The sequence below is a fragment of the Benincasa hispida genome, chromosome 1 (assembly GCF_009727055.1).
Source record: "Benincasa hispida cultivar B227 chromosome 1, ASM972705v1, whole genome shotgun sequence".
In the NCBI taxonomy this organism is placed as follows: domain Eukaryota; kingdom Viridiplantae; phylum Streptophyta; class Magnoliopsida; order Cucurbitales; family Cucurbitaceae; genus Benincasa; species Benincasa hispida.
This window is the reverse complement of record NC_052349.1, coordinates 87,158,809-87,173,201: the sequence shown is the minus strand read 5'-3', so window position 1 is coordinate 87,173,201 and position 14,393 is coordinate 87,158,809. Positions and strand designations below refer to the sequence as shown.

The following is a 14,393-nucleotide window of genomic DNA, read 5'->3' as shown; positions in this document are numbered from 1 at the left end:
CTTCTGTGATCATGGCAAGTAACGGTTCTTCTATCAGGTTCACCTTACTAGTAGGACAATGCCTGTTCCTACAGTTCCTAACCATGTGTCCAAGTTTATTACAATTAAAGCAAAGAAACTGTATCGTTTTTCCTGAAGGGGTTTTCTGCTGGTTTCTGGTTGTTGGAACCACGGTTTTGACCTTTTCTCTTTGTTCCTTTTGACTTTTGGTTAGGTTTTACCACGACAGAGGCGAATCTCCCAGGTACGGCATTCACCTCCTCCCTCTGGTCTTGCTTTCGGGCTTCCTCCTCAATCCTTAGTCAGGAGATGAGACTCTCCTCAAATACCCAGATAATCAGTAGGTATGGTGTTTAGAAACAATCATTATATATTCATTAACGCCAAATGGTTACACAGATCGTAGTACCTCATGCAACTTTTTCCAACACAAATCTGATCGTTCTTTCCATAGTACCCACTCCATTGCCATATCATGCTTAAGAGTATTAGCCTGAGAACAATGTGATGTGGATATTGCACTTTCCTAAGAGACAGAACAAAATATTAAAAAAAGGCACACGAGAGTTGTACTTCAAAATCTACAAGGGATATTCTAATAAGCATGTGCTACCATACTTAATAAATATGAGTTACCATCTCTTTAGTATGCTTGTGATCATGCAATGATTTTGGGAGGGTGAGATGGCCAACAAATTTGACTCCCTTGCTAGGGTCGGCTAAGGATCCTTTACTACCAACAATGGGTCTGTAACCACTGCAATCAATCAAATAGGGCAATGAAACTTTCATTTCTTCAAGGCCAAATCTAAATATGGCATATATGCAAATAAAAAGAGCAATGAACCAGATTAGTTTGCTTCGAGGATGACAACAAAGTTGGTATTTGTTTTCTTAAGTGGATAAATTAATATTACCTCCCATCAGAAAGCATTAGACATCCGTTATCCAAATTAGTTAATGCCATTTCAGCTGTTGCCTTTGACTTAAAGATGACCAAAGCCTTGCCTGCAAAGACATGAAAAATTCAGTTGCCGAGTTTCACTCTACTTAGGTTGTTTGTCATTGCAGTATGATTGTCTTTTTTATTATAAGAAAAATTTGAACAACATGTTTATATAACATATTCCATGTCGTGCTAATTCTGCCTTGAGATTGCTTTCTTATATGTTGTTATGTATAGTACATTTTTGCTGATATACCTTCCTATCCTCTACAACATGTCTTGCAACATGCTAGGATATTGCCAAGGACATTGTGTCGTGACAGACAATGATTTTTTCTTAATCCGCCATAAGGATTTTGCAGATTTTGTAGCATGCTATCTTTTTCCTTGCAGAGTTATTTTATTCCTTCTTTGAATAGATTCTCAAAGTTATCTATATATATATATATATATATATATATATTGTGGTTTTGTTCAAATTTAGGGTTGGCCGTTTTGAGATTCTTTGAAACCGATTGTCTTGTGCGTTTTTTCTCGAAGCACAAGTGTGTCAATCTTTCATTGGAGAAGATTGTATTGTCGTAAATCTTGAGACTTACTCTAGATCGTGGTGGTTTATTTTTCAACAACTTGAGAAGAGATTCTCAAACTTAGAGGGAACCTAAGTTCATCAAGTGGAGTATCTTCATTTGAATGTGGAAAGATAAACGTTAAGAGGGAATCTCACACTTAAGGGGAGCCCAAATGATCATCCACTAATATCCAAGTTAGAGGGAATCTCACACTTGAAGGTAATGGAATCTCACATTTAGGAGGAGCCTAAGTTTTATTGAGAAGAAGTCTTACACTTAGGGGGACCTAAGTGATTGTTCTCTAAGTTGGGCTATTCAGGTGTCACTGTAATTACCGTTTTTTTACAGATAAGTACATCATTGTAATTGCTTGACTTTATATTAGTGAATATATCTTTCCACGGGCAAACTGCCCCCTAGACATAGGTGATATTACACCGAACTGAGTTATCAAACTCTGGGTTCTGTTCTGGCTTTAGTTTTCTACGTTTATCTATAATGTTTCTAAAAATATTGTAACATCGTGTGTAACGAGTTCTGTCATGTGTTAGATAATCTTTATTTCAACTTTAATGATGTTAAAAAAAAAAAACTCTGGTGACTCAAAAGAATGAGTCAACCCAACCCAAACTATATAGATTTAGTGGGGTTAGAAGTAGAGATGTCCAATTTTCCTACGGGGACGGGGCCCTCCCCAAACAGGGCGGGGATTCCCCGATTAGGCGGGGATTGGGGGAGGGAGTGGGGAAAAAAAATTCTTCGTGAGCTAAACGGGGACGACCCCGCCCCGTTCCTCGTCCTCGCTCCGATTAGCTTTTACATATTTATTTAGTATAGTTATTTAATGTTATGTTATTATTATTATTATATAATTTTATATTTAAATTTCAAATTTAATTATTTATTGGGAAACATAATGAATATGTTTAAATTTAGATTATATATGTAAATAATTTGATTTATATTTATTTTTTCTACTAAAAAATATTAATTAGCTTTTTTAAGCCAAAATTTGAGTAATTTATCTTTAAATTCAAATTTTCATATAAAACTAAACATAATAAACAATTTAGTGATAAAGTTAATTATTTAATTAAAATTTGCTCACATTAGTGATTTAAATTAATTAGTTTTTTACAAAAAAAAAAAAAAGTAACGGAGAAAAATTTTCCGCGGGGAACCCGATCCCCGCAAATTTCCCGTGGGGAATCCCGCCCCGATCTCTGTGGGGAATTTCACGGGAATGGAGAATGAAATGGGGAGCGGGGATGGAGAATGACATTCCCGCTCTCACTCCGCCCCGTAGACATCTCTAGTTAGAAGTTTGTCAGATTAGTTTAAATAAACTAATATTTTATGGACTAAGTTGGTTTGTGATTCTCCCAAAATTGTTTCAGTTGAACCAACTTTAACTCAACCCATAAATACCCACCCATATTTGCAACTTGAGTGTTCTCGTCTCGTAAGTGGTAAATGATCAATAAGACTATGTAAGATCTGTCTCATTTTACCGCAGTATGGATTACAAATAGAAGTGCATTGTAACATCTTCACATCAACCTTTTTCTTTAGGGATTTTTGAACTAACTCCTGCAAAGAAAATCACAATGGGAATCAATATAAATGATAATAACGATTCTGCACAACTCAAGGCTCAACTTTCATTTCCCATCTGATTCAAGGTGTCCTACAATCTTGCCAGCGACCACCTCTTGTTTATTTTGTCCGCATATTTTATAGCCTATTTCTCACACAGAATGGTCATATTTTTGCACTGATAAAGGAGATGTATCTACGTCAGTAACATATTAAAAACTAAGATTTAACTAATGCTCATTCTAATGACTAACTACTTGTAAACTTTGTGAAACACATTTACCTCTACGTCTGACGACGAAACTGTTGAGTTCATGTTTTCCAATAATACAAGTGTACCAGCTTCTTGAGCACGTCGCAATCTTTGCTCCCAAGGCTAGAAATTAAAAGAGGAAAAAAAAAGAAAAAAAAGAAAGCAAGATTGATTATAACTCAAGACGTAAGAAATAAATATACATTGAATGACTATCTAAGAGATAATTTATAGAGACCTTAACTATTCTCACGAAACAACTACGTTTAGCATTTAACTCTAGATATGTCATCCCATCTAAGATTATTAAACCCTAGACAAATAAATAAAGTACATATTAATCAAGTTGGTGGGTATGGGAATTACTTCTTGGTCAAAATTATATGCCTTGACCTGATGTTGGCATCACGTTGCTTATTTTGATTTGCTTACTGGTGTTTCAGGATTTATTAATCATTTTCATTTTCTAGTAAAACCATAAATAGACAACACTTTGAGGGACTTTTGGAACAACAAGAGTATAGGAGTTTTAAGGGGAGGTTTGTCTATTCTAATAAATTGAATTTGTAAGTCTTCATGAATTCATTTACATCTTACACATATCCACTACATCAACTTATATTTCAGATTCTTCCTATTTTCCTTTCTCCTTTCTACTTTGTTTTCTATAAATGACTTCACCGTTAGGTGACAGTAGGATGAAACTAACGGTACCATGGAGGATTATGAGGTATTTGAGGGATACAATTTTGCAGCAAATCAAATGGCCCCCAGTGACCTTCTCCCTATGAGTTCATGTTTAACAATTAGAATGCTGATTCAGTAGATTTGCAATTGTGATGGGGAGTTAAAGCTGCACTTATTCTAGTGACCAATCCTATACTAGCTAGAGTGATCCAAATAGAAAATAAATAGAAGACAGAGAATTTCTTATTTATGATGGAAAAATAAGCTAGCATTCTTCCAAACCGAACCATAACTAGAGATAATCCAACTCCAAACATGTGAATGGTAATGACAATTCACCTATTGCTTCAACCATTTTGTAACATCCCGTATTTCAAAAAAATTTAAGTTACTTATCTAAAATTATTGAGTTTTAATTTTCGTTTTATTTTTAGAAATTAGAATTAAATTGAAATAATTGAAAAATTTTTATTGATTAAATTGAATTTAATTGGTTGGATATTCGAACTAATAATCTTGAAAATATTGAATTATGCTTTATTTTGGATTTTGGAGCCAACTTAACACAATTTAGGAGATAATTAATTTTATGTGGTTTTGAATTGATTTAAATATTTGAAATGATTTAATTTGTATCAAATTGATGGATTTTATGCTATTTAATTTTGGTTTTTGAAGCCTAAATTAAGGTAATTTGGAAAGTTAATTGATTTATTAATTTAATAGAATCTTTGGAGATTTTGGAGATATTGTGATAAAATATTTTATTTATCTTTTCAAATTTTGAAAGAAATGAAACGATTGTGATTTTTCGAAATTAAATGAGAGTGAAAAGAGGCCAAAAATCGGAGAAAGCAATTCGGTTTTTCAGCGATAGCTTCCACAAAATTCACAAAATTGTGATAGTCGGAGTTTGAACGGTTGGATCGTGCTCAAATTTGATCAGTATGTTCGAGACAAATAGAGTTTCATTTTGAACGGTTGGATCGTTGTTTGAAACTCTAGTTTGTTCGTAATCGTTGCTGATTAAAATCTGTAGAACTGGAAATTCCCCTTCTCTCTCACTCTCGCAAACCCTCCTCATGCAAGACCCTCACTACCAGCTGCTAGCCTAAACAATTTATGCCGTTTGGCAGCAACACCTGCTGCCTATCTATGGTTGCCACCGCCGCTGATGCTATTGTCACTAGAATTGATATCTTGGTAAGTTATTTGCTATTTGATAGATCTTGAATACCCATCCAATTTTGGTTTATGTTTTGGCTCACTTCAAGTACTTTTCGATAAGATTAAAATTGTTAGGCTTCCTTTTTTTTTTTTTTTTTGTAAGGTTTTGGGTCTTTGTTGAGAATTTTTTAATACCCACTAAGTGTCGGCTTAACTTTTGTTTTAATTGTGATTTTTGGAGGTTGGATTAAAAGGTCTAAAGCTGTTGTTCATTAAAATTAAAAGTTAATTTTGGTGATATAGTTGTTAAATTGTGTTGATTTTGAAGCTTCGAAGTGGTTTTGGGATCAAACCACGTGTTGGGTAAGTTGTTTGGAGACATTCGGGTTAAGTTGTGATTGAAATTATGTCCTAAATGATTGAATTAATTTTGATTGTTGGTATAGAGTTTGATTCAAGAATCAAAGGATTTTGAAGTGTTGTTCACCAAATTTAAGATCAGTTTTGAGACAATTTGGGTAAGTAATTGGACCTTGAGACTGTAAATATTTGGCCTAAATGGATGATGTAAATTGGTTGATCGAGAATTTTGGCCTTATTTTGGAAATCCTAATTTTTGGTTTATCACTTAGAACTTGGTTTGTGATCTTTTGGGCAAATAAAAGTTAAGGTTGTTTGAGCTCTTATTGACTAAAACTTGAGATAAGTGTCTTCATACTGGTTTGCCTCGAACCAGTCATCTCTACTACTTGGACTGCTTATTAAAGATTACTTGAACTATTTATTTAAGAATACATGGACTGGTTACTTAAGATTACATGGACTGTTTCTTGAGACTGCTAAGATGGATTTGACTAATTATTCTAGACTGTTGGGATTGATAATTTATGACTGATTGAACTACATGACTTAATGACATTGACTGACTGGATTGGACTATTTTTTTTTATAATGATTGTACCATTGACTGAGAATATATATGAAATTTTACCCCTAAGTTAAGCGATTGTAAAATATAACATATGAGTTATATGAAAACTGATGCATGCTAAGTTATAGGGTTCCTATTAGTTTTTCTTATCTAAGTAGGTGTACACACTATGACTGATTCATGTTCCTTCAGGTTCATGTCTATGACTGATTTGTGGACCTTCGGATTACACACTATGACTGATTCATGTTCCTTCGGGTTCATGTCTATGACTGACTTGTGGGCCTTTGAGTTACATACTAGGACTAATTCATGTTCCTACCGGTTCATGTCTATAACTGATTTGTGGGCCTTCGGGTTACACACTATGATTGATTCATGTTCCTTCGGATTCATGTCTATGACTGATTTATGGGCCTTCGAATTACACACTACGACTGATTCATGTTCCTTCGGGTTCATGTCTATGACTGATTCATGTTTCTTTGGGTTCATGTCTATGACTGATTATTGAACCTTCGGGTTACACACTATGACTGATTCCCTTCGGGTTCATGTATATGACTGATTTGTAGACCTTCGGGTTACACACTATGACTGATTCATGTTTCTTCAGGTTCATGTCTATGATTGATTCATGTTCCTTTGCGTTCATGTCTATGACTGATTGGTGAATCTTCGGGTTATACACTAGGACTGATGCATGCTCCTTCGGGATCACTACGACTGATATGATGGGTGTACACTGATGCCTAGATAAACTAGTTACCAAGTAACCTAGAGGGCCCAGTAGCGGGTCACTTACTGGGTATAGTTATACTCATCCTTTATTCCTTTATATTTTTTAGGGAATGACAGGAACATGTTGGCGAGTGTTAGATGGGGCCCGTGACAGAGACATATGGGGACAAGAGAAATGGCTTCTACTCAGTCTATGTTTTTGTCATTTGAATGTTTTGAAACTAGAATTTAATGACAACAAATTTTAATGTTTTGAGTGTTTTCTTTATGAATATTATTTTTAGGGGACCTCGAATAAAAGTTTTATCTATTTATTATTTATTTGTTTTCTAGTTTATTTTGAAAAAACTCTCCTTATTGTATATGAATTTTTTTAAACAAAATATGTGGGTTTTAAATGTGTATTTAGTGATCTTTGTCAAAGTACTCCAAAGATCGGGTCATTACACATTTGCTTTTATCCTGCAAACATCAAGACAAAGATAACAAGAATATGGTTGCTTATAAAACTTGGCTGAATTGTATCAACGACATTCAGAAAAATGCAAGATTGAAGTATTGCTTCCTGCCGCTGAACTCTAAACTTAAACCTAATACTTACAATTATTGGCCTCTTAGTGACCTCCAAAAGTTGAGTTCTTACATTACTTCTCTCATCTTGAATAGGTTTAGATTGAGGTGCTACTCTTTTAGAATTCTCACTGGCCTTCACATCGTAGGCTCCTACAGGTCCCCCATTTTGACCATTGCCACCCAGAAGAACTTTCATCTTCTTAAAAGGGGACATCTCCATATCAGTTGCATGTGATAAAACTTGGAAATGCCCACTCTGGAATTATCTTTACCCTGGAAATTTTCCTGGTTTCAGATTCACTTATATATTAACAAGAGCTTTGTGCTGCAAGATCTTATAACAATGCAAGATCTTATAACCATAAGACTAACTATGGTGTCCTGGATATATTTTTCTTTGATTCTGAACATGTCAGGTATGAGAAAACTATGAATTAAATAGTGCTAAGAAAGTAAAACACCAGCCATACATTGTGTGAACTGGCCCTTTGACCTTTACTTCCATAATTCTTTTCTGGTCCAAACTGAGGAAGAAGACTAGAATTTCCACCAAACACTCCCAATTCTTTATGGCTAGAGTTAATATGCCTTGCATCTCGTCCCCTATTAAAAAAGAGATTCACTGCAGGCAGAAAATAGACAATATTGTCAAGGTATGTGTTTGAAAGCGCTCCCCACTAAAATTTATCTTGTTCGCAAATACCATAAAAATACCTTTGAGAAAAGTTAAAAGTAGCTCAAAGCTCTTTGTAAGAAATTATCCTGTTTATTAATTTTTTTACTCATATGAGAAAAGGCACATATTCTACAAGCACTCTCAAACTATAAGGACAAGTCTAACAAAGAGACAATTTCTAATTTTCTGAACTTTTACCAATTTATCAGTAATTTTCATTTTAGACAGAGCTCAGAATATAATGCACTTGGGACAAGTCTGAATGCTTAATTTCAGCAAGCAGACCCTTTACGGCCAGAGTTCTAACTTAAATAATATAATATGCAGAACAATGTATTCAAGTTGAAATGTAATGAAAAAGTGACTGACGTAAAACCTGGAATTTGATGGATTTCATCTGGAAAGTTGATGAAGGAAATAATTCTTGTTTTGATCATGACTTAATATGCGTCGATGGTCATGCATTGATCATGCGTTTGATAAGAAAAATATGCATTAATGGTATATATGATGATCACACGATAATCTAAAGGATATGCAATATGCGTTAATCGTTTATGTGATGACCATTAATCGTTTATGTGATGACCATGCGTTCCTGCCACAAGTTTTCTTGCTCTCTCGCCATGTATAACAAGAACGCAAGTTTCTTGGGATGATCCGAGGTCGAACACAAGGACTTGCAATTAAAGAATGCTTGTAAGTAATGCATTTGAGGCGGTGAATAAAAAGAAAAAGAAATAAGTTAATTAGTTATGCGCTACTACTACTCCTAGCTACACAGACTAAGCAATTGAAGTTTGACTATGAGAATTGGTAGAGATGCGGCAACTGTTAATGCGTAATGAGATGCATGGAGAAGTAGAGTTGAGGAAAAATTTCACCAAGTCATTAAGTTTGGTCGCAAGGGTAATCCCAGCTCGCTACACTAACGCATTGCACACCTCTCGATGGTCAGCCACATGTTTATATCTCTATAACGCATGATTGATTTGAGCATAAGATTATTCCTATCTCTAGGAACACTGCTCACTTTGCTTAGCGAATTCTACCAGTTACCCTCTCAGGCAGTTGGTTATAGCTACCCAGCTCATAGACAAGCATTGCGATAGTCTCGCACTAAACAAAGAGGATTGACTCACTATACTTATGCAACGCACACTTCTCGGTGGTTTGCTAGATGTGTCATATCTCTATGTCGCATGATTGAGTATGTGATAACTCTTGCAATCTACACTTAACTCATTGCGATGAAAGTAAAAGATGATAAAGTAAAAGAAGATGATGGAAATGGTGTTGAAGGAACTAAAGAGATGCATTGATTACAAAATGTATTAATGTCTTAAGCCAAAATATAATACAATACAGAGGTAAGAAGAGGGATAGAAGGCTAGATGTAGGCAATCTTTTGCTTCCATCAGATGTATCAAAGCTGCCGGTGGTGCCATGGATGACCAGTGGAGTAGTCTCTTTTGAGCTCTATCTCCGGCGAAGCTTTGGTAGTCAATCGGAAAGGGTTGTGGGAATGAAGAACTCTCAAAGACTGTCTACTCATGCTTTTGTATGTGATCACAAGAATCTGCCTAAGGCAGAGACCCGGATGCCTTGAATTTGGGCTTCAAGGCTTTATTTATAGAGCTCAAACACCGACAACATTGGTAATCTCACTCTGAATCACTGTCATCACTGACGCGGTAGGTGAAATTTTATCATGATCTTATCTTTTTTATACTCCTAAGGTATATGTTCATGATTGTTTCTTCTGAAGTATCAACGCATTCCACCCACTTTGCAATTGACCTTCTATCACGGCTATGACTTTGTAGTTGTAGCATTCCATACAACGAACTTGTCTTCATGAAGATCAACGCATGCGATCAACTTTGCGATCGATTCCTGCGACAGCTACAAATATAGACATTTTAACGCAGAATAATGCATGATATAAGGTTAGCGGAAATTTTTAGTGCTGATCGATGCAAGCTCATTTTTTCACATGAATCCTTGTCATTATAACGCGTTTTAACGCATTTTTTAATAACTTCTTCCTGATTGGCAAAAGTAAAAATTAGGTGCGTTGAGAAAAGGTTATGTTGGACACTATGAAACCTTTGAAGAGTGTATTTAAAGATTTGCAAGGGATTAGTAATAATCCAAGACAATGCAATTTAATTTTAACTTTTAATATAAATAACTAGAATGATGCTCAAAACTGCTAATCTGCAGTGTAGCTCAATAAAGAACACAAAAACTCTAACATGTCTAACTATTAGTAGAGCACCGAGCTAGTTGCATCTCTGGTCAAATCATTCTTATCCTATGTAACATCTATATAAGTTAAAGATTTGAAGCTCTTAAACTATAGATTGCATAGACTGGTTATCCTAAACATCACATGATTCTAAACTCCAACCACATAGAGATCAGATAAAATGAAAAGTTTTACAAGATGATCTATACATATTTCATGCTTAACAGGAGTTCGAACTTCAAACAAAACTGAACATCGGACAAAGATCACAAAGCAATGCTATAACTATTGAATATTTAGAAATCCACTCTTTACTACAACAAACTAGACTAGGTAAACCATAATTGCAAACATATGCACGTGAAAAATTCAGCTTACCAGAAAATAACATTTGAAAACACCGGCACCTTTGCCAGATGCCAAAAAAATCTCGTTCCATTGTGGCTCAACATTTCCAGAAAAATTGCTTAGTTCTATTGGATGCACAAAATGGATGGCCTTCACTTTCCTTTCATGAGATTCCGTTTGGTGGTTTCGCTGTCACCTCTGCGGTAAATATATACACAATCATAAAGAAAGAATTCCAATCCATTAAAGAAAAATGATATGTAGAGTTTATATCTGTTGGACTAACCACTCTTTACAAGGCCAAAATACCCAAGATCAACGCTGGAAAGATGAAGAAATGGCTTAGAAATATTCTGCCAAATCTTCGATACTCGGTACTCGATGCTCGATGTCTTCCAACTCGATCCTCGATGAGAATTCCCTTCTTCATCTGACGAGTCTCTGTTAAATCCTCGATGGAAGTTAATGACAACTGAACTAATACTCGATCGTATTCGACGGTTCTTGAACGATACTCGGTGCGACTCGAAGGTGAAAACGATGAACTCGAAGCTACTCGATAGCGAAGAACGATGCACGATTGACTTGATATTCAAGTTACTTGATGCGATTTGAATGATTAATGAATGGTACACGATTTGTAGTAAAGAAAACACTCGTTTGAACAAGAAAGATAAGGCAAAAAGATGAAGACACAATATTTACGTGGTTCGGCAAGATTGCCTACGTCCATGGAAAGATCTAAATTCTTTTTACTGATGAAGATTGCATACAGTTTTGTTGTTTATAGAAAATTAAGGAAAATGACGATAACTCTCTATGTTGAATTTAAAATCAGTGATATTTATGAGTATACCAACTGACCGTTTACAAAGTTATATAAACAAACAAAAAACTGAGGTACTTAAGTCAAAGCTTCTTCAAATTTTCCACCTTGACTCTAATGCCTTGCAATCATTTGATCTTCCTGATTCTGACCAATCTATCTACCCTGTGTCTGGACGCTCAAAGCCAAGTTGTTCTAAATATTTAAACAATTTAAGCTTTGAAACAAATTTTGTTAACATGTCAGCTGCATTGTCTGAAGTATGAACCTTTAAAATTTCTATCTCCTTTGTCTCAATTTTATCTCTATGAAATGATACTTGATATCAATATACTTAGTTCTAGAGTGGTATTGTGGATTTTAGGACAAATGGATAGCACTTGGTTGTCACAGTAGAGTTTCACCACTGTTTGATCTATTCTAAAGTCTTTCTACAATCTCTTGAGCCACAATGCCTCTTTGATAGCTTCTGTTAAAGCCATATATTCAACTTCTATTATAGATAATGCTACTATAGGCTGTAATGATGCTTTCCGGCTGATTAGATTAGGACCGTAAAGGAAAAAGTAACCTGTTAAGAACCTCCTTTTGTCCAAATCACCAGCATAGTCTGCATCCACATATCTATAAAGCTCTAAGTTTGGTTCAGCTGACCTTTGGTAGACTAATCTTGAGTTTTTAGACAAAACCAAGTACCTTAGGGTCCTTTTAGTAGCTCCCAGTGTCTCTTACTAGGATTAGACATATATCTACTAACTAAGCTAGCTGAATATGAGAGATCAGGTCTGATAGAAATCATTAAATACATTAGGCTTCCGACTGCTTGACTATAGAGTATGACAACCATCTGTTTCTGATGTTCTTGGTCAGAATCTTTAGGAGAGTTAGCTGAGGAAAGCTTAAAGTGCTGAGCAATAGATAGACTCACAGGTTTAGCATCATTCATGTTGAACCTTTTAAGAATCTTCTCACAATAATTGGACTAATTGATGCTTAGAATAGACTTTTCTTTGTTCCTTTGGATCTCTATTCCTAGGACCTTGCTTGCTTCTCCTAAGTTCTTCATATCAAACTCTCTTTTTAAGAGGTTTTTAACATGGATTAGATCTCCTTTGGACCTACCTGCCAACAACATGTCATCTACATATATGAGTAGGTAGGTGATTATTTTAACCCATATATAGACTTATTGAGTAAGCAAAAGAGATTTTCTTTTCCTTTAACTTCAAATCCTTTAGGTTGCGTTATATAGATTGTCTCCTCTAGATGTCCATGAAGAAAAGCAGTTTTGACATCTAGTTTATATAATTCTAGATTATTTTGAGCAATTAAGGATAGAAGAAATCTTATGGAAGTCTGTTTGACAACAAGAGAGAAAATTTCATAATAGTCTATTCCTTCCCTTTGATTGAACCCCTTTGCAAACAATCTAGCTTTATACCTAGGCTTTTGATCACAGGATGCTCCTTCTTTAAGTTTGAAAATTCATTTAGAGGCAACAGGTTTATAACCCTTTGGTAGAGGAACTAAAGACCAAGTGTCATTCACCTTTAGTGAATGCATCTCTTCATTCATTGCTTCAATCCAATCCCTTACATTAACACAACTTGTTGCTTCCTCAAAGGTTGTTGGTTCTTGGTTAGTAGGAGCTACAACAACATTTAAAATCATATTCATATAGTTCATTTCAGTATATTTAGCTGGAGGTGTGATAGTTCTCCTTTGTCTATCCCTAGCTAGACATACTGCTTAAATCAGGTTGCTTACATGCTGTCTCCTCATGTTCCCCAACATCTTCCTCAGTTTCTCCTGTGTCACTAGATTGGCTAGACTTTATTGGCTACTCAGTTGGTAACTTCACCTCAAAACCTGTGTTGGATGACTCTCTTTCATCCTCAATCTTTTTCCCCTTTTGCATAAACATCTTCTCTTCCTTAAAGGTGATGTCTCTGCTCACTATGAACTTCCTCTCAACCGGATGCCACATTTTAAACCCCTTGACACCCTCTGTAAAGCCTACAAACATACACTTGACTGCTCTGGCCTTTAACTTTCCCTTATTTTGGTGTACAAACCCTACACATCCAAAGACCTTGAGGTTATCTAGGTTAGGAGGATGATTAGTCTACTTTTCCTTAGGGGTAAGCAACTCTAAAGATGAGTGAGAGTATCTATTCAAGGTATACACAGTATAGGCTGCAGTTTCTGCCTAATAATATTTTCCTAAGATAACATCAGAGATAAAATATCTAACTCTTTCCATTATGATTCTATTTAACCTCCCAACAACCCCATTTTGTTGAGGTGTATACCTCACTATTCTATGTCTAGTTATACTATTCTCACTACAAAATTTATCAAAGTGTTCATTACAAAACTCAAGCCCATTATCGGTTCTAAAGTAGTTTAACCTTTTAGATGTTTGATTTTCTATCATGGCTTTCCATTCCTTAAACTTCCCAAAAACTTGGTCCTTAGTTTTAAGAAAGTATATCCAGCTCTTCCTAGAAAAGTCATTTATAAAGGTTCAAAAATACCTTGAGCCACTAAGGCTTGGTGTAAGAGATGGTCCCCATAGGTCAGGAGGAACATTGTTCCTTTGGTGGTGTGCTGAGATTTTGTGAAACTTTGTCTTGTTGCTTTACCTAGAATGCAGTGTTCACAAAAGGAAAGGATTCCTTGCTTGAAACTTTGTCTGATTGCTTTGGTGGTGTTCATAAAAGGAAGGGATTCCTTGCTTTACATTTGGGCAGAATTCCTTGCTTGGACAATGCTTGCATCCTTTTTTCACTAATATGAGATAGTCTTTTGTGCCACAAGTCAGGC

At 35.3% G+C, this 14,393-nt stretch overlaps 1 pseudogene; it reads right to left on the bottom strand.

Moving 5' to 3' along the window:
* Positions 1–391: 391 nt before the first annotated feature.
* Positions 392–14,393, bottom strand: part of LOC120079882 — a 43,628-nt pseudogene continuing 29,626 nt past the window's right edge.